We start from the raw sequence: 19,959 nt of genomic DNA on the forward strand, positions 1-19,959 counted from the left end.
TTTGACTGGCTGTCTATAGGTTTCTATTTGTCTTGTTGACTATACTTCTCTTATTTCTATTCTCTATACTTTTTTTTTTTTTTTTGAGACACAGTCTTTCTCTGTTGCAAGGCTGGAGTGCAGTAGTACGATCTCAGTTCACTGCAATCTCCCTCTCTCAGGTTCAAGTGATTCTCATGCTTCAGCCTCCCAAGTAGCTGGGACTACAGGAAAGTGCCACTATGCCTTGCTAATTTTTGTATTTTTAATACAGATAGGGTTTTGCCATGTTGTCCAGGCTTGTCTTGAACTCTCGGCCTCAAGTGATCTGCCTGCCTCAGCCTCCCGAAGTGTTGGGATTACAGGTGTGAGCCACCATGCTGGGCCTTGTTTTTATTTTGTAATACAAGAAAAATATATGTGAACTACTGGGAAATATAGTAAGTTCTCTATTCCAAAAGCTCAAAATATAGAAATGTGAATACTTAATACTTCTCCTTAAAATGGCAAAACAAGTTTTTCTTTTTCCTGAAGTTGAGAGATTTATTTTCCCCCCAAGGCTAAAATCACTCTTGGTAGGAAATAAAGCTTCCTTATCACTCATTGTTCAAAGTATGAAATTTTGTTGCTCTAAATAAAATAATATAAAAATCATTCAGCCATGTACTGACAGCATGATTTTTAAGATGGTCTTGTTTGGAGACAAAAGGAAAAGGTAGGATAAAACGTTTATTTTAGATGGATGCAGAAGAGTAATTGTCAATCATGTTTTATGAAACAAAAGTTCTCATTCTTCAAATGATCTTCAATATAAGATGGAATTTAAACATGGTGGTCAAAATCCACTTTCAAAACTGTAAGATATACAAATGAGAATGGGAGCTGCAAAGGTCACCAGCCTCTTTTATAAGAAAAGCTAAACCTCTAAGGATTCACGATTCATTTTGCTTGTTTTCTATGTCTTGATTTAAGAATCCAATCAATGACTCAATCAACAATATTAAAGATCTACTATGTGTCTAGCATTATTTTTAGCAACTATAGGCACATCCATCTTAAAGCATGTCTACATCAGTAGCCAAAGCATTTTCGGTTGCACAGCAATAAAATATTTGTCAATAATAACTAAACAAATAGTAGTACTGAGTGAAACTCCAATTAAACCTTTCTATATAAAGTGGAATGTCAGATTACAGTAAATATAAAGTTAGCTGAAGTGCAAAATAATTTGTATATGTTGTGTCATCTCATGAGAACCTCTATTTTTCCCCAAATTTTCCAAAAATGCAATCACTGTCCAATCACAGGTTTGAAAAAAATTCCAGTGTCTTTTAAAATACTCTGTGATATTTTAACACCTTATGTCATGAGCATAATTACCTATGGGAAAAAATGGTCTTTACCCAAGGAAGTATGAGATTTTTAAATCTCATTATAAATTATCTGTAGGCTTCAACTAACAGGAAACATAACATCTAGACATTCACATCCCAAAATCATTTTCCCTTTAATCTTAAAATAACATTATATAACATACTAAATAAATGACCAAGAGTTTAAATAGTACTTACAATGTTTCAACTGGTAACATATACATTTTCTTCAATATTCTATGTCACCTTGGTAATTTAAAGAATGACATTGTATACATAACCAAGTTGGAAAATACTACTTATTTATCTGCATATTCATTTGTGTTTTTTCCCCCATAGAGTTGGAACTTTTCTCTTACTGTTGCTACAGTTCTGTGATTTCTCTATTGGGCATTGACTTAGCAATTTTTGGTGCAGCATGCAATCTATCAGCTCCTTTACTATATCACATTACAATTTAGGTTCCATTTTGTCAGTTTTGCAACTATTCTGCTGTGGAATGTGATACCTCAAGACAATTCTGTACTTTTCCAAGCTATCTTACCACTTTGAAAGTGTTGTCAGAGGAAGTATTATTTGGAAAAGTCAGTCTGAATTATGCTGCTGCAAATCTGTGCTGCACAGCTAACACAAATTGATTTACCAGAAAGCTTGCTGCATTCCTAAGACATACAACCACTAGAGCAGCTTAGAGAAATTATTGTTCACAAATAATATATTCAGATACAGCATGAGAAACTCACAGAATAAAGCTCTAATAACACTTCAGTACATTTAAGATATATTTTTATTACTAATTTGGAAGGAAAAGAAATGTTCCCTGTTTAAGTAATGAGGCATTATTAAAATTCATAAATTATTTACAACAATTGCTCTGGCAGTGAGAGAGAACTAGTGTTCTAAGAGATATATGCTTCTTTTGGAAAAAGTAAGGATTGAACCAAGGGCATTACCAGTCAAAAAACAACGGCAGGTTTGACAAGGAGAGAAATTTCTGTATATACATTGTTATATTTTGTATATTCTGTAGTTCACCTTTACGTTCTTAACTTTGGGGATACCTGCACAAAACACACATGAAATCTCTTCAAAATGCAGGAACATTGTGTTGATGAGTCATTGGACGGGAACCTCGGGTATCAAACGCAGATGATTTGGCCTCTAACTAGGAGTCACCATTCTTCTACGTGTGCCAGCTCCCTTCATCCACTCGAAGGAGCTGGATATAAATTCAGTAAATCCAAGGAGTTAAGGCTGTCATGCTATTAGAAGGATGATAATTTATTAGGAGAGTGTTTAATAATCTGCAATTTTCCTTTTATCATCACTTATTTGTTTGGGGCTCCATTTTCCTTGATAAATAATTTTCAATGTTAAACAGAAATTTAAAAAATACCCAAGAGTTATTAGGTTGGATTTTGGTGGTAGCCTTAAGTACTGTTATTCTAGTACATGCTTGAAAATAGGTATTCCAAAATAAATAAATAAACAAATAAATAAATACATGATTATAATAGTGCTCTAATTTATAAAATTTGCCAGTTTCCATAGTGTAAATACCCTGCCTTGACAGTTTCAAGCTACCAACCCAATATCATTGAACATGTTTCTGGTGGAAACGGAATAGAGCATACAATGGGTCTTGGGTATCCCCTTAGGGTATCCCCTTAGGTGAGGAAAAATAGGTCCGTGTAAATCTAGGTGGCCTTGATTGGGTGAGTAGGAAGATACTTTTCATAGAGAACAAAAGCTTTACCATTGGGTTAAATGGTAAACTGAGTTAAAATTGGATGATGAAGTAGATTCTTGGGTAAGACCCATATAAAGCGATACTTTTCAATCTCATGAATGTCTAAGAAAATATCAGTAGTCTGTGTGATGAAACATAATTTTTGTATTATGTAGGACCATTCCACTCTTTAATCCTCACTGAATTTTCTAAAAAAAGTAAATCAAGGGAAGGTTATACTTGGTATTGTTTAGAACTTTAAAAGGGGTCGTTCAATACATACAAAAGTTACATTAACAAAAATAACATTATTCATGGTATTTTAGTTTCCAATAAAATCACACCTCTATGAGCCACTTATCCTCTCCCAAAAACGCCTCTCCACAATATATAATACTATACCTGCATTTCATTCCCATTTGCTGTGTACCAACAAATGTATTATCTTCCTTATTTAAGTTTCCATTCTCCATGTTCCATGAAAAAGCAAAGGGAAATAATCACCATTTTCTTACTCAACTTCCTGTTGAAAGAGCACTGATTTTTTAAAAAATAGGCTCTATTTTTCAGAGAGTTTTAAAGTTAACAGAAAAAGAGACCAGAAAGTATACAGAATTCCATATACCACCACTCTCCTCATCACCCTTTGTTTCCTCAATTATTAACATGTTGCATTAATGTGATGTGTTGTTAAAACTGATGAATTAATATCAATACATTATCATTACACAAAGTCCATACTTTATATTAGAGTTCACTGTTTATGTTCACTGTTCATTGAACTATCAAAATCAATGGATTTTGATAAATGCATGTCAGATAGTAAGTGATATATTATGATATGGAATAGTTTCACTGCCCTAAAAATCATCTATGATCCACCGATTTATCTCTCCTTTCTTCCCCTTTCAGGTTGCTTCCCTAGCAACTACTCATATTTTTACTGTCTCCACAGTTTTTCCTTTTCCAGAATACAGCTGGACTCATGCTCTATTGTCTTTAGAGACTGACATTTCATTTAGTAATATGCATTTAAGTTTTCTTCCTGTCTTTTCCATGCTCAATAACTCATTTCTGTTTATTATTGAATAATATTTCTTTTTTTGGATGTACCACAATTGTTTACCCATTTGCTTATAGAAGTATACGTTGGTTGTTTCCAATTCGGGGCAAATATGAACAAGGCTACTGTAAATGTTCATGTGAATGTTTTTGTGGACATCAGTTTTCAACTCATTTGAAAAAGTCCCAAAGATCATGATTGCTGGATCTTTTGATAAACCAATCTTTACTCTTGTAAGAAAATGTCAAACTTTCTTCTAAAGCAGCTGTATCATTTTGTTTTCCTACCATAAGTGAATGAGAGTTCCTGTTTCTCCAAATTCTCAGGAACATATGGTGTCATCAGTGTTTTAGGTTTCGGCCATTCTAATAGGTATGTTTTAATTTGCAATTTCCAACTACACATAATTTTGAGCATCTTTCCAAATGCTTATTTGCCTTCTGTATATCTTATTGGGTTAACTATCTCTTTGAATCTTGCCCATTTGTTAACTGGGCTGTTCGTTTTATAATGGTGGAGTCATAGTAGATTTTGGATAGTTTGGATACAAGTTCATCATCAGGTTTGTGTTTTGCAACATTTTTTCCCATTCTGTGGCTTGTCTTTTCATTATTTTAACATTCTTTTTTTTTTCAGAGTAGAATTATTTACTTTTAAATTTCTAATAAAGGTTTACATTATTTTTTCTCTCATGGGTCGTGTTTTTTTATTTATTTTAATTTTATTGATATATAACATTTACAAATTTGTGGTCTATATGTGATATTTTGTTACATACATAGAATGTTTTATGATACAGCCAGGGTATTTGGAGTATCCAAATATATGTAAGTATTTATCATTTTTATGTTTTGGGAACAATTTAAGTTCTCCTTTGTAGTGACTTTGAAATATATAATATATTGTTGTTAACTATAGTCATTTTATTCTGCTGTTAAATATTAGACCTAATAACTTCTGTCAAACTATGTTTGTTCCCATTGATCAACCTCTCTTCATTCCTCTCTCCCACTCACATGCTTTTTGCAGCCTCTATTATCTTTCATTCTACTCCTATCTCCATATAATCAAGTATTTTAGCTCCCACATATGAGTGAGAATACGTGGCATTAGCCTTTCTGTGCTTGGCTTATTTCACTTAATAGAATGACCTCCAGTTCCACCCATATTACTGTAAATGACATAATTTTATTCTTTTTATAGCTGAATAGTATTATACTGCATATAGTTATTACATTTTATTTATCCACTCATCTGTTGATAGACACTTAGGTGAATTGCGTATATTTGACACTGTGAGTACTGCTGCAATAAACATGTAAGTGCAGGTAGCCCTTTGATATACTGATATTTTTTTTTTCCTTTGGATAGATACCCAATAGTGGAATTTCTGGATTGTATGGTAGTTGTAGTTTTAGATTTTTGAGAAATCTCCATACTATTTTTATACTGGCTGTACTAATTTTCATTCCAACTAAATATGTGTAAGAAAAGTTCCCTTTTCTCTGTTTGGATGCCAGGATCTGTTATTTTTTGCTTTTTGATAAATGACACTCTAACTGGGGTATGGTAAGATGATATCTTATTGTAATTTTTTTTTTTTTTTTTTTTACAGAGTCTCACTCTGTCACCCAGGCTGGAGTGCAATGGCATGATCTCAGCTCACTGCAACCTCCGCCTCCCAGGTTCAAGCAGTTCTCCTGCCTCAGCCTCCTGAGTAGCTAGGATTGAAGGTGCACACCATCATGCCCAGTTAATTTTTTTACTTTTAGTAGAGATGGGGTTTCACCAAGTTGGTCAGGCTGGTCTTGAACTCTCCCTGCCTCAGCCTCCCAAAGTGCTGGGATTATAGGCGTGAGCCACCACGCCCAGCCTATTGTAATTTAAATTCGCATTTTCCTGATCATTAGTGATGTTGAGCGTTTTTTTTTTCCATATAACTAATGGTCATTTATTTTTCTTCTTTCGAGAAATACCTGTTCATTCCATTTTCCCATTTGCCCACTTTTCCATGGGAATATTTGTAGTTTGTCTGAGCTATTTGAATTTCTTTTATATTCTAGATATTAGTCCCTTGTCAGATGAATCGTATGCAAATATTTTCTCCCATTAAAACAGTTGTCTTTTCGTTCTGTTAAATTTTTATTTTGGTTTGTAGAGGCTTTTTAGTTTAATATAGTCCATTTGTCTATTTTTGGTTTTGTTACTTGCACTTCTGAGGTCCTAGTCATAAAATCTTTGCCAATATCAGTAAAGTTTTTGCTCTATGTTTCCCACTAGCAGTTTTATAGTTTAAGGTCTTCTATTTAAGTCTTAAATTCATCTTGGTTAATTTTTGTATATGGTGAGAGATAGAGATCCAGTTTTATTATTCTACATAGATATCCAATTTTCACTGCCATATTTATTGACGACGGCATTCTTTCCCCGGTGTATGTTCTTGGTGCCTTTGTCCACAATCCTTTGGTTATAAATATGTGGCTTTATTACTGGGTCCCCTATTCATCTTGGTTAATTTTTGTATATGGTGAGAGATAGAGATCCAGTTTTATTATTCTACATAGATATCCAATTTTCACTGCCATATTTATTGAGGACGGCATTCTTTCCCCGGTGTATGTTCTTGGTGCCTTTGTCCACAATCCTTTGGTTATAAATATGTGGCTTTATTACTGGGTCCCCTATTCTGTTCCATTGGTTTATGTATCTGTTTTTACACCAACACTATGTTGTTTTGGTCACTATAGCCTTGTAATATGTCTTGAAGTCAGGTAGTGTGATGCTTTCTTCATTTTTTCAGGATTGTTTTGGTTATTCAGGCTTTTATTTTATTTTATACAAAATGTTAGTTGTTTTTTTTTTCTACTTCTATGAAAAGTAACACTGATACTATGAAAGAGATTGCATTTAAACTATGGATTAGTTTGGGCAGTATGGCCATTTAAACAATACGAATTTGTCTAATCCATGAGCATAGTATGTCTTTCCATATATTTGTGTCTTTACTTTCTTTCATCTGTGCTTTGTAGTTTTTCTTTTAGAGGCCTTTTATGTTTTTGGTTAAAGGAGACTTTCTCTCCCTTTAAATCAAATATTTGGTTTTTTTTAATCTGGATCTTCCAGAGTTGGATGCAGATATGCTTAGAATTGTTACATTCTCTTGCTGAATTGATCCCTATATTATCATATAATGACCTTCTCTTGTTTTACTATTTCTGTTGCACATGTTGAGAAGACTTCGTTGAATTGTATCTGTGAGATTCTCTGGGCTTTCTGTATCTACGTGTATAAAGGTCTTGCTAGACTTTCAAGTTTTCATCTATTATTTGGTTAAATAGCTTTCCCAATCTTTTAATTTTTTCCTTCTGGAACAGCTAAGATTTGAATATTTGGTGCTTTATAGTGTCTTATATGTCATGTAGGTTTTTCTTATTCTTTCTTATTTTTTTTTTTATCTTTATCTGAATTATTTCAAAAGACCTGTTTTCAAGTTCTGAGATTCTTTTCTTCTGCTTGATAGATTTTAAATCACTGAAGCTTTCAAATATATTTTATATTTTATTCAATTAATTATTCAGTTCCAGAATTTCTATTTGGTGCTTTTTTATGGTGTCCATTTTTTTGGTGAATTTTCATTTATATCCTGAACTGCTTTTCTGAATTACTTATACTGTTTTTCAGTATTCTTTTTTATATCACAGAGCTACTTTAATATCATTATTTTGAATTCTTTTTCTGGGAATTCATGATTTCCTTTTGACTGGAATGTTGCTAGAAAAGTGTTGTGTTCTTTTGAAGGTGTCATAATCCCTTGCTTTTCAATTTTTCTTGTGTTCTTATGTTAATACTTGCACATCTACTGTAACAGTCGCTTCATCCAGTTTTTAAAATTTGCTTTCATAGGGGAACACTCTTTTCTGAACAAGTATCTATGGTGTTGGATGGGTAGGGAATGTTGGCTTTGATTCTGGGTGTATGCAGTGGTGTATTCTTTGTATGATTTCTTCAGATGTAAACAGGGTCAATCATTTCTGTGATTTCCTCAGTGTCTTAAAATGTAGTTGTTGGTAGAGGCTGTGGTGAAGTTTTACTGGAGACTAGGATGCCAAGTAGGTCAGTCTTCAAGCCTCTGTGGTGACAGTATTAGGCAGAGAATGCCTGTTTTTGAGTCCCAAGGTAGCATAATCTGGCACCAATGTTAGCAGATCTAGTTAGCAAAGTCTTGGGCTCCTAGCTGGGTTGCTTGTGTGCCACTAGTGATAACAGTGGGCTGGTAGACTGGGCAGGTTCTTGGGACCCTGAGCAGTGGATGTGGCAATTGGTCTTCACTGATGTTGGCAATGGTTGCAACGAGCTGGGTAGACCAGTTCCCAGGCCCAAAGGTGGTACATATGGATGGATGTCAGCTATGGTAGTAGTGACAGGTTGGATGTGCCTGAACTCAGGCCCCTGGGCAGAGTGTTCAGACATCAATGCTGATGGGCTGAACTGAGTAATCTTCAGGCTGTGGGTGTGTTTGGATACTGTGGGGGCAGAGCTGGGTTGAGTGGACCCATTCTGAGGCCCCATGGAGACATGTGCATAGATTGCCTGTGGTAGGAAGGGGCAAGTGATTCTAGGCTACCAGTGTAAAGCTCAGGTGAAGGTAGCAGTAGTTTCACTGTGGTCCTGCTATTGGGATGAAAATGGATGCTTTCAGTGGCTGCAACCATAGGTAGGCAACTGGAAATGGCACATTTTGCTTGTGCTTTGCCCCTGGCTGCAGCAGCCTATAGCAGCAGAGACTACAGGCAGTGGCGTTTTTCCTTGAGTTGTGTAAAAATGCAGTCACTTGTCTTCTTGGGGGCTTGGATCAGGGTTGCTTCCAGTGACTCCTTCTTGGACCCTAGTGCCGGGAGAACTGGCAGTTCTGTCCATTATAAATGGGGTAGCCTTCACAGCTGGCTCACTCTTTGGCCCTGGGGTGGCATCTGCTGGCAGCAGTATCAGTTGCTGCAAGCAAGATAGCCTTTAGTCACATCTGCCACTCTACTAGAGGGGCAAGGTGGCTGTTGGCAATTCCTATTTTGGCCCTGGTGGCACTGCAGTAGTCAGGGAATGTCAGTGGAGCTACAGGGATGTGGAGCTACAAGGGCTCTTCAGCTCCGGAGCAGGATGCAAGCTGGCGGGGTGCTGAGCTCTCAAAATGATGTTATGCTGTAGCTGTTTAGTACTTGGAGGTTTGTGGAACTCTGCATGGGCTCTCTCTCTGGAGTAATGCAGTTGTGTCGTCTTCAGGCATCTCCCTGTGTTGGTTTCAGGGCATGTAAGAGTCAAGGGGCTCTCTCATGTCTAGCGTTTCAGGAGTCCACAATGAGAATATGGAATACTGGGGATATCTCACTTATTCTTTCTCCACATTAAAGCGTTTCCTCATGCCTCCAGCTGCTCCTGGCCAACCAGGCTGCCTCACTTTCCTCTTTTTATTCTCCTGTAGGTATTTTCTGTCACTTCTCTGTTGAATTTCAGTGTTCTCCTTTATGTGATGTATTTGAGGTGTGATTAGCTACTTGCTGTTTTGGTTTTTCTTTGTGGAATGTGTGAGTACTAAATGTGTCTAGTCAGTCATCTTGAAGCCCCTTAATTGGGGCTTTTTTGTTTGTTGTTATTATTTTTACTGAGATTACTGATTTTGTGTTCCCATTTAAAATATTCTTGTTGTACACATACTTTCTTTTGATGCCTGTTTTTATGTTGAAATAATTTTATATTTTTAGAAGATTTGCAAGCAGAATACAGTTTCCATATATTATTCACTGAGCTTCATTTAATATTAATATATTGAGTAACCACAATACATTTATCAAAACCAAGAAACAGACATATGTACCATACTGTTAACTAACCCACAGACTTGTTTCTGGTTTCAGCAGTTTTCCACTAAGGTCCTCTTATGTTCCAGCATCTAATCCTAGTTGCCAGGTTGTATTTAGTTATCATGGCTCCTTAGATTCCTCAGATCTATGACTGCTTCTCAGTCTTTCTTTCTTCTGTTATATATGTGATACTTTTGAAGAATACTGGTCAAACACTTTGTAAAATGTCTGTCAAATTTATCTCTCTTCTTATGATTACACAGGGAGTATAATTTTAGGAAACACAGGGAGTATAATTTTAGGAGTATAATATCAGAGATGTCAAATGCCCTTCTCATCACATCATATTAAATAATATCAAAAACTTTATTACTGGTAATTTTAAGCAGTAGTGGTGTCTGAAACAGTTCTCTGTTGTAAAATTGCAATTTGTCTTTGTTATGAACTGAGAGTTATCTCTTCAAACTCCATCTGTTAAAGCTCTAACCTCCAACATGATGGTATTAGGAGGTGGGACTTTTTGGAATTAGTTAAGTTTAAATGAAGTCAGGAGAGTGGAGCATTCATGATGTGAGATTAGCCCCCTAATACAAAAAGGAAGAATAAATTTTAAAAAGGAAGAAAAATCAGAGCTTCCTCTCTCCACCACTTGAGTATACACAAGAAGGAGGCATCTGCAAATCAGGAAGAGAGTCCTCCCTAGAAGTCCAACATGCCAACACATTGATCTCAGACTTCTAGCCTACAGAACTGCACAAAAGTTTTTTTCTTATTTAAGCTGCCCATTCTATGGTGTTGTGTTATGGCAGCTTGAGCAGAGTAAGTAATCTGTAATGAGAAGCAGGGTGCTGCTGTAATACGTATGTAAAATTAGAGAAATGGCTTTGGAATAGGGTAATTGGTAGAAGCTAGAAGAGTCTTTAGGTGCATGCAAAAAAAGCTTATATACTTGGTGAGTCTGGTGAAGACTCAGAAAAAAAGGGAGGAAAGCTAGACAGGAAGCCTCCAACTTCTTAGATGATAAATAGTCATGAACAGAATATTGATATAAATATAGATGGTAAAGGTCATTCTGATGTAGAGGTCTCTGATGGAAATAAGGAATATGTTATTGGACAACGGAGAAAAGGAGATTGCTTATGGTGTGAATATGCCTCAAAATTCATCTGCTGAGATTTAATCTCCAATGTGATAATATTAAGAACTAAGTCCTTACATAATTGATTAATTCATGAGAGTGGATTCCTGAGATTAGCATCCTCATAAAACCACTTGAGGAAAAGGGATTGATTCTCTTCAGTCCCTTGTACCATGTGAGGAGGCAGCAAGAGGTACCATCTTGAAAGCAAAGAGTAGACCCTTGCCAGACACCAAATCTGACAGCTTCTTGGTCTTAGATTTTCCAACCCCCAGAATTGTGAACAAATAAATTCCTCTTTTAAAATAAAGTACTCAGACTTAGATATTTAGTGATAGTATCAGAAACAGATGAAGACAGTGATCTTTGTTATAAAATGATATATAACTTGTCTGAATTGTGTTTATATTGTAGTGTTTCAGGGAAGGTAGAGCTTGCAGGTGATGAAATTGAATATTCAGTTGAGGAGATTTCTAAGATTTCTAATTTTTCAAGGAATGGCTTAGTTTCTCCTGTAGGCTTATAGTAAAATGCAAGAAGAAATAAATTAATTGAAAATGAAATTGTTAAGCAAAGAGGAACCACAAATTAAAAATTTGGAAAATTCTCAGCCTGTCTTTGTTGCAAAAATTATCAAGGGTATGAATAAAGACCCTTTTTGATGAAATTAATAGGAATATGAACCACAGACCTAACGACCAGCACTTTACAAACACTGTCAGTTTGAGTTGAAGGGAACAAAATTAAGGAAGACCGTCAGACTTCTTAGAGCCTATAGGAATGCTATTTGGCTTCAAACAGTGTTATTCTTCAAGACAAGGGAAGAATGCCCCCTAAGGCAACTCAGAGACCATATGGTTCCCAGAGCAGCTTCAGAGATGAAGTGGTTAGTGGAACTATGGGGTAATCAACCCTCACTCGAGTGAGTTCTGAAGGCAGAGCATCAGACCAAAGAGAATTATTCTGAGCCTTAAGTATTCGCCTTGCTAGGTGGTGGACTTCCTTGAGACCTCTTACTATTACTATTCTCTTCTTTTTGATTTCTGTCCTTTGGAATAAGAATGTTTATCCTTTGCCTGTCATTTGCCTGTTCACCATTGTAGTTTGGAAATGTGTAGCTTACCTGTTTTCACAGGTTCACAGCTGGAGAGAAAGTCCTAGGATGAACCATACCTGTACTCTCATTTGTATCTGATAATGTAGATGATATTTAGATGAGACTTTTGACTTCAGACCTTACAGTTCATTCTGGGACAAGTTAAGACTGGGAGCTTTTGGAGCAAAATAAATTCACTTTGCATGTGAGAATGATACGAATTTTGGGAGGTCAGGGGCACACTGTGAAACATTGAATATTTGTGTCCCCTCAAAATACATATGTTGAACACCTAACACTCAATAAGATAATATTAAGGGATGACGTTTGTAGAAGGTAATTAGTTTAGATGAGGTCATGAAGGTAGAGACCCTGTGATGGTATGAATGCACTCATAAGAAGGAGAGACACCCAAACTTCCTTTCTTCACCACATACATAATCATTAAGAGGGTGGTCATCTACAAGCCAGGAAGAGGTCCTGCTCAGAGTCAGACATGCTGGCACTATGTTCTCAAAATTCCAGTCTCTAGAAATGTGAGAAAAAATTTCTGTCATTTGTGTCATTCAGTCTATGGCATTTTGTTATGCAGTTAGAGCAAAATAAGACAATTTCTTTCCATACTTTATTCATGGAAATAACTAAGTTCAGACATTACCTGAGGGGAGAAAATTAAGCTTTACCTTCTAAAAAAAGAGATTATCAAAAAGTGTGTGTACATGTGTTACACCACCACAATAAGTTATAAGTATTTCAGAGGAGTGGCCTTGAGTATCTCATTTCTCTTTAAAAGTTCCATATCTAATTTTTGCATTCATCAGTCGACTTTGCCTAAGGCGATTGTCTCTATGGTGTTCTAATGGTGATTTTCTGTGTCCTTGATTCCACATAATAATCATTTAAAATTCTTTTGTAAGGAAGTATGATCTCATTTATTTATTCATTCATTTATTTATATCAAGATGAATTAATGGATATTTACTTTATTATTAGTAATAATTCAATACTATGGTTATTTATTATATTCGGCAAACACCCTTGTTTACTATCCACTTATCTTTCTAAACTCAATTCAAATGTTACCTTCGCTGACTATTCAACTTAAATCCTGTATTCTGGTTGAAATGTCTCTTCTCTAAACCCTTGTAACATAAACAGACCTTTTTAAAGCTATCGATCTACTTTCTCTCTCTCTCTAGGGGAATCTGGCTGCGCCTTGTGTCTGTGTCTTTGGCATCGTACCGTGACTAGAGTAGCATATGCACTCAATATGTCTTTTTAAAATGAACTTAATTGTTAATGAGAGATAATGAAATGGAAGTAGTGCATTTGGACTATTCTTTCAGGAAACTTAGCTGTGCAAGTAACAAAGAGTACACTCATCAGAGAGGGATTTATGTTAGGAGTATAATTCACTTTTGTAGATAGAAATGCATTTAATATATAAAAGGTATAGGAAATAAGACAGGGTGAAAAGAGGTTGGCATACTGAAAAGATTTGTTGCCACTATGAAGGCAAGGCCCCAGAGGAGGTAAAGGGAGTAAGATCACAAGGAATCTAGAGAAGAGTGGGAATGCTATCCTTGGTCTGAGAAACAGGGAAATGTGAATACAGATTTGTTTGGAGATAAAGGATGACAGAGAACTGAAAAAACTGAAGCAGATATGTTGCTGTAAAAGAGAAGATAATATAACATTCTGGAAGGAAAGTGAGGTTTTTTTTTTTTTTTTTTCTTTTTTTTGCTACTTCAATACTTCTAAGTTGCCAAAGGGAGCAGTAGAGAAAGAAGTGTGGGTGTGGGTCCTCACCTCTGCGAAACACACCAATTCTTCTAGGTGTTGCAACTCATGCCTGTAACTCAGCCTAGGATTATTGCTGTAAGAAATTTTGCTAATAGTCAACTTCTTCAACTCAAGCTTCCTTTAGCAAACCCACCCTGCCCCCCACACACAGACACACATAGACACACACACACATTGCTACTCTCTAAGTGCTGATACCACATTTTTGAACTACTTCATTGTAACACATATACTGTACCATAATATCATTGTACTCATATTACATCTACCTTACCAAGTAGATCTCTTAACATTTTTCCCCATGTGGATATGAGCCATATCTTTTCTTATTTATCAACAGTGCAAAGACAGTACCCTGATTATAGTAGGTTTTAGAAATAATTTGTTGAATAAAAAATAAATTATATACATAATGATAGAGCACAGATATATAACATTTGTTATATTCCTACTTCTTAAAATAGTCTATAAGAAAAATTCAGAACTAAGTATCTATTTGTTAAATGAACTAGAGACTTTTATCAGAATTTTACATAAGTTTTGAATTCACATCTCAGAGATATAAAGAGGCATTAGCTCCCTGCCCTCACCAAAATTTAAAGACAAACAATAACATATTTCACTAACGAAGAGAAAACCAAATTTCAATTTAATGGGTAGGATTGAGAGATATGGTAAATTTGAAAAACAGAATTAAATCCATTCCAAAACAATCAAGTAAATTATTCTTAATGATTGAGAAAAGATTTACACAAGAGGAAAACCAGTATTAAGAATTAATCAATAGCAAGTACAAGAACATCCACTGAGCAAGATTAACTACTGAGATTTTAAATGTTGCGAATGCTGTTTTACGTTAGAGTAAGAAATAATCATCAATATATGTTTTAACAACATACCTAATTCAAAAGCAGTTTTCTTGACTAGAGAGAGAAAAAGAAACAAACAAAATCTTACCTGAGTGAGGAAGGATTTGATGGAAATTCTGATTAAGAGATAAAAAAGAAGTAAATAACTATTAAATCTCAGAAAAAAATATAGAAAACATGCAAATTTTTCCTTTGTGTGATCTTACATTTTCAGGGAAGGATCAAAGAATTTGAGAATAGACAGAATACAGATTTTGTGTATGGTCATATGGTAAAATCTTTCTATCACTTAGTTGAGATAACTCTTCTTATGCGCATGAGATGTCGTAGAGAAAATAATTGTTTTATTATTTTTCAGAAATATCCTATAAACTTTAATACAATTTATTGAACTCCAAAAATAATAAAAAGTAAATCCCCTATTCAGTTGTTTTTTTCATATATGATAAGATAATTAATTTTTTTAGCAAGGCTGGAAATCATATTTTCATGGTATTATTTTATGTTGAAATCATACTTGCTATTTGGTGGTGTCTCTGAGTCTCTATTTTTTAATCTAAAAATTGAAGAAGTCTTTTTTAAGAGTTTATAAAAGAATTAAAATAATTATGTAGCTTAGAGAAGTAATTTTTTTCTGACTTGGCCATCAATAAATATTAATTACTTTTCTTTCCCCTCTTCCCTATTTGAGCAGATTATAAAAATATCAATAAAGAATAGTCAAGTTTCTAAACCAATGATGCAGAATCTTTATTTTAGACAGCAGCACAAACATGTCTGGAAGTGCAGATCACATGATCTCATTACTGTGAAATAACTCATGTGTTAAAACATTTATTATGGAAAATTTCAACCATCTAATAAAAGTATATAAAGTCATGTAAAGAGATCTGTGTTACAATCTGTCAGCTTTAACTGTGATCAAAGCAGGGCAATACATTTTTCATCCATGTGTTTACTCATCCCCTCATTTTTAAATTACATAAAGATAAATCCCAAATATTATAAAATTATATCCATAAATATGTGAGCAACTCAACATAAATGTTAAAAAGTGTATGTTAAAAACACAAACACAGTTTCATTAGCTTATCAAAAGTAAAGTTTATTTCTTATTTTTTAGTTTGAAATTCATTTATATAAATTATATTCAGGTATATTTCATGTATTTCAACTGATATATATATATAAAATATAAATATATATTTTTGAATATATAAATTTTTATATATTCAACAGTTGTTGAACTTTGACAAATATAGTCACCCAGGAAATCTTAACCTAAACAATACAAATATATCCATCTCCCCCCAAAACACCTTAGTGAACTTTACCAGTCATTACATTTATTTCTGAGCTCACATAGCCACTGACCAGTTTCAGTCAATATAAATTATTTTTGCCTATTTTATACTTTCATATAAATAAAATTATACAGTTGGGTACAATTGTATCTAGCTTATTTCAAAACATTTTTGAGATTCATTTTTATTGATACATTTATAAGCAGTTTTATATAATTTTGATTTGTGTTCCTACTCAAATCTCATCTCAAATTGTAATCCCCATGTTTTGAGGTTAAAACCTTGTGGGTGGTGATTAGATCATGAGGGCAGTTTCCCCTATGCTGTTCTCCTGATAACGAGTGAGTTCTCATGAGATCTGATAGTTTAAAAATGGCACTTCCCCCTCTTCTCTCCCACTTTTCTGCCACCAGGTGAGACGTGCATTGCTTTCCCTTCACCATCTGCAACGATCGTAAGTTTCCTGAGGTCTCCCCAGCCATGTGGAACTATGAGTTAATTAAATCTCTTTTCTTTATAAATTACCCAGTCTTGGGTAGTTCTTTATAGTAGTGTGAAAATGGGCTAATACAGAAAATTGGTACTAGGAAAGTAGGGTAATGCTTTAAGATATCCTGAAAATGTGGAAGTGACTTTGGAACTGGGTAATGGGCAAAGGTTGGAACAGTTTGGAGGACTCAGAAGAAGACAGGAAGATGTTTGAAAGTTTGGAATTTCCTAAACTTATTGAATGGGTTTGACCAAAACGCTAGTAGTGATATGGATAATGAAATCCAGACTGAGGTGGACTCGGAGGTGAGGAACTTGTTTGGAATTTGAGTAAAGGTGACTCTTGCAATGCTTTAGCAAAGAGATTGGTGACATTTTCCCCTGCCCTAGAGATCTGTGGAACTTTGAACTTGAGAGATGATTTAGGGTGTCTGACAGAAGAAATTTCTAAGCATCAAAGAATTCAAGAGCTGACATGGCTTTTTCTAAGTACATACAGTCATATTTGTTCACAAAGAGACAGTTTGAAATTGGAATGTTTGCTTATAATGGAAGCAGAGCATATATCTTCAGAAACTTTGCAGCCTGACCACGTGGTAGAAAGAAAAAATCCATTTTCTTGGGAAGAATCCAAGTCATTGCCAGCTGCAGAAATTTGTATAAGTAGCAAGGAGCTGCATATTAATAGCCAAATCACTGGGGAAAACTTCTCCAGGGCATTTCAGAGATCTTCACAGCAGCCCCTCCACGCATAGGCCTGGAGGACTATGAGGAAAATTGGTTTCATCGGAGATGCCCAGGGCACTGGTACTTGGAAGCCTCAGGACATGGTACCCTGTGTCCCAGCTGCTCCAACTCCACTGTAGCTAAAAGGGAACCAAGTTACAGAGCTCAGACTGTGGCTTCAGAGGGTACAAGTCCCGAGCCTTGGAAGCTTCAACATGGCATCAGTCCTACAGGTGAACAGACAAAAACTGTTGAGCTTTGGGAGCCTCTGCACAGATTTCAGAGGATATATAGAAACACCTGGATGTCCTAGCAGAAGTCAGCTACAATGGTGAAGCCCTCTTGGAGAACATTTGCTATGGCAGTGTAGATGGAAAATGTGGGATTGGAGCCCCTACACAGAGTCCCCACTGGTACACTACCTAGTGGAGCTGTGAGAAGAGGGCCACCATCCGTCAGACCTCCAAAAGTTATATCCACTGATAGCTTTCACCATGCACCTGGAAAAGCCACAGACAGTCAATGCCAGCCCATGAAAGCAGCCAAAGTAGCTATGCTCAGCAAAGTCACAGGGGTGGAGTCACCCAAGACCTTGGAACTCCACCTCTTACATCAGCATGCCCTGGATGTGACACATGGAGTCAAAGGAGATTATTTTGGAACTTTGAGAGTTAATGAGTACCCTGCTGGGTTTTGGACTTGCATAGAGCCTGTGGACCCTTTGTTTTGGCCAATTTGTTTCATTTGGAAAGTAATACCCAATACCTGGACCTCCATTTTATTTTGGAAGTAACTAACTTGTTTTTTATTTTAAAGGCTCAGGTGAAAGAGACATGCCTTGTCTCAGATGAGACTTTGGACTTCTACTTTTGAGTGAATGCTGGAATGAGTTGAGACTTTGATAGACTTTTAGGAAAGCATGATTGGTTTTGAGGTGTGAAAAGGATATGATATTTGGGAGGGGCCAGGGACCAAATAATGTGGTTTGGGTCTGTTTCCCACACAGAAATCTCCTCTCAAATTGTAATCCCCACATGTGGAAGAAGAGACCTAGTGGGAGGTGACTGGATCATGGTATGGTTTCCTCTATGTGTTCTCATGATACTGAGGGAGTTCTCATTAGATCTGATGGTTTAAAAGTGGCACTTCCCCCTTTGCTCTCTCTCTCTCTCTCTCCCACCACCATGTAAGATGTGCCTTGCTCCCCTTCGTCTTCTGCCATAATTGTAAGTTTCTTGAGGCCTCCTCAACCATACAGAAATGTGAGCCAATTAAACTTCTTTTCTTTATAAATTACCCAGCTTTGGGTAGTTATTTATAGCAGTATGAAATTAGACTAATACACAGATAATTATTTTTTATTGCTGACTAGCATTTAATGTATGAATATACTAACTTTCTTATTGTATTTACCTCTTGATATACATTTGGGTTGTTTTCAATTTGGAGCTATTATGAGCAAGCATTTTTGTAGATCTATGTTTTAATTAGTATTGAGTAAATATTTAGTAATCTCTTTGCTGAATCCATTATAAGAAATTGCCAAATTATTTTTTGAACTCATTATACTACTTTACGTGCTGAGAAAAAGTATGAGTTTCAATTTCTCTGTATCCTTGCTTCATTTTGTATTTATTGCCATTCTTTTTAATGTCTGCCAGTCCAATTAATATTATTATTCTCTTGAAATTATTTTTGTAAATTAATATTTAACTTTTTAAATGTAAGATGGGTACATTTCATGTAAGATGGGTACATTTCAGCTTTTAAAAATTGAAGTATAATTTATATAGAATAAATTTTATGTTTACATATTTTTATATATTTTAGCTACATATTTTATATTTCTATATATATATATATAAATGTTTAACATTTATAAACACAAAATATATAGCTAAAAATCACCACAGCTAAAATATATAGTATGTCCATCATTCAAAATGTTTTTCCATGCCCCTGTGAAGTTAATTCCCATACACCTCTCTAAGCCTTGGAAACCACTAATCATTTATTTTTTCTCTCTAAAGTTTTGTCTATTCGAAAGGGCCAAAAAATGAAAACACACTTTTTCTTTAGTTCTTTCACAAAGTATGATACCTGTTAGTTTCAACCGTGTTATTTGTTTCTCTTTATTGCTTAATAACATTCCATTGCGTAGATACACTAAAATTTCCTTGCTCATTCCTTTGTCAATGATATTGGCTTATTTCTACTTTTTGGATATTGCAAATAAAGCCCCTAAAAGTCTCTGTATAGAAACAGATTTTTAGGCCGGGCGCGGTGGCTCAAGCCTGTAATCTCAGCACTTTGGGAGGCAGAGACGGGCAGATCACGAGGTCAGGAGATCGAGACCATCCTGGCTAACACGGTGAAAACCCATCTCTACTAAAAAAATACAAAAATCTAGCCGGGCGAGGTGGCGGGCGCCTGTAGTCCCAGCTACTCAGGAGGCTGAGGCAGGAGAATGGCGGGAACCCGGGAGGTGGAGCTTGCAGTGAGCTGAGATCCGGCCACTGCACTCCAACCTGGGTG

The sequence above is a fragment of the Colobus angolensis genome, unplaced genomic scaffold (genome assembly GCF_000951035.1).
Source record: "Colobus angolensis palliatus isolate OR3802 unplaced genomic scaffold, Cang.pa_1.0 Scaffold16, whole genome shotgun sequence".
In the NCBI taxonomy this organism is placed as follows: Eukaryota; Metazoa; Chordata; class Mammalia; order Primates; family Cercopithecidae; genus Colobus; species Colobus angolensis.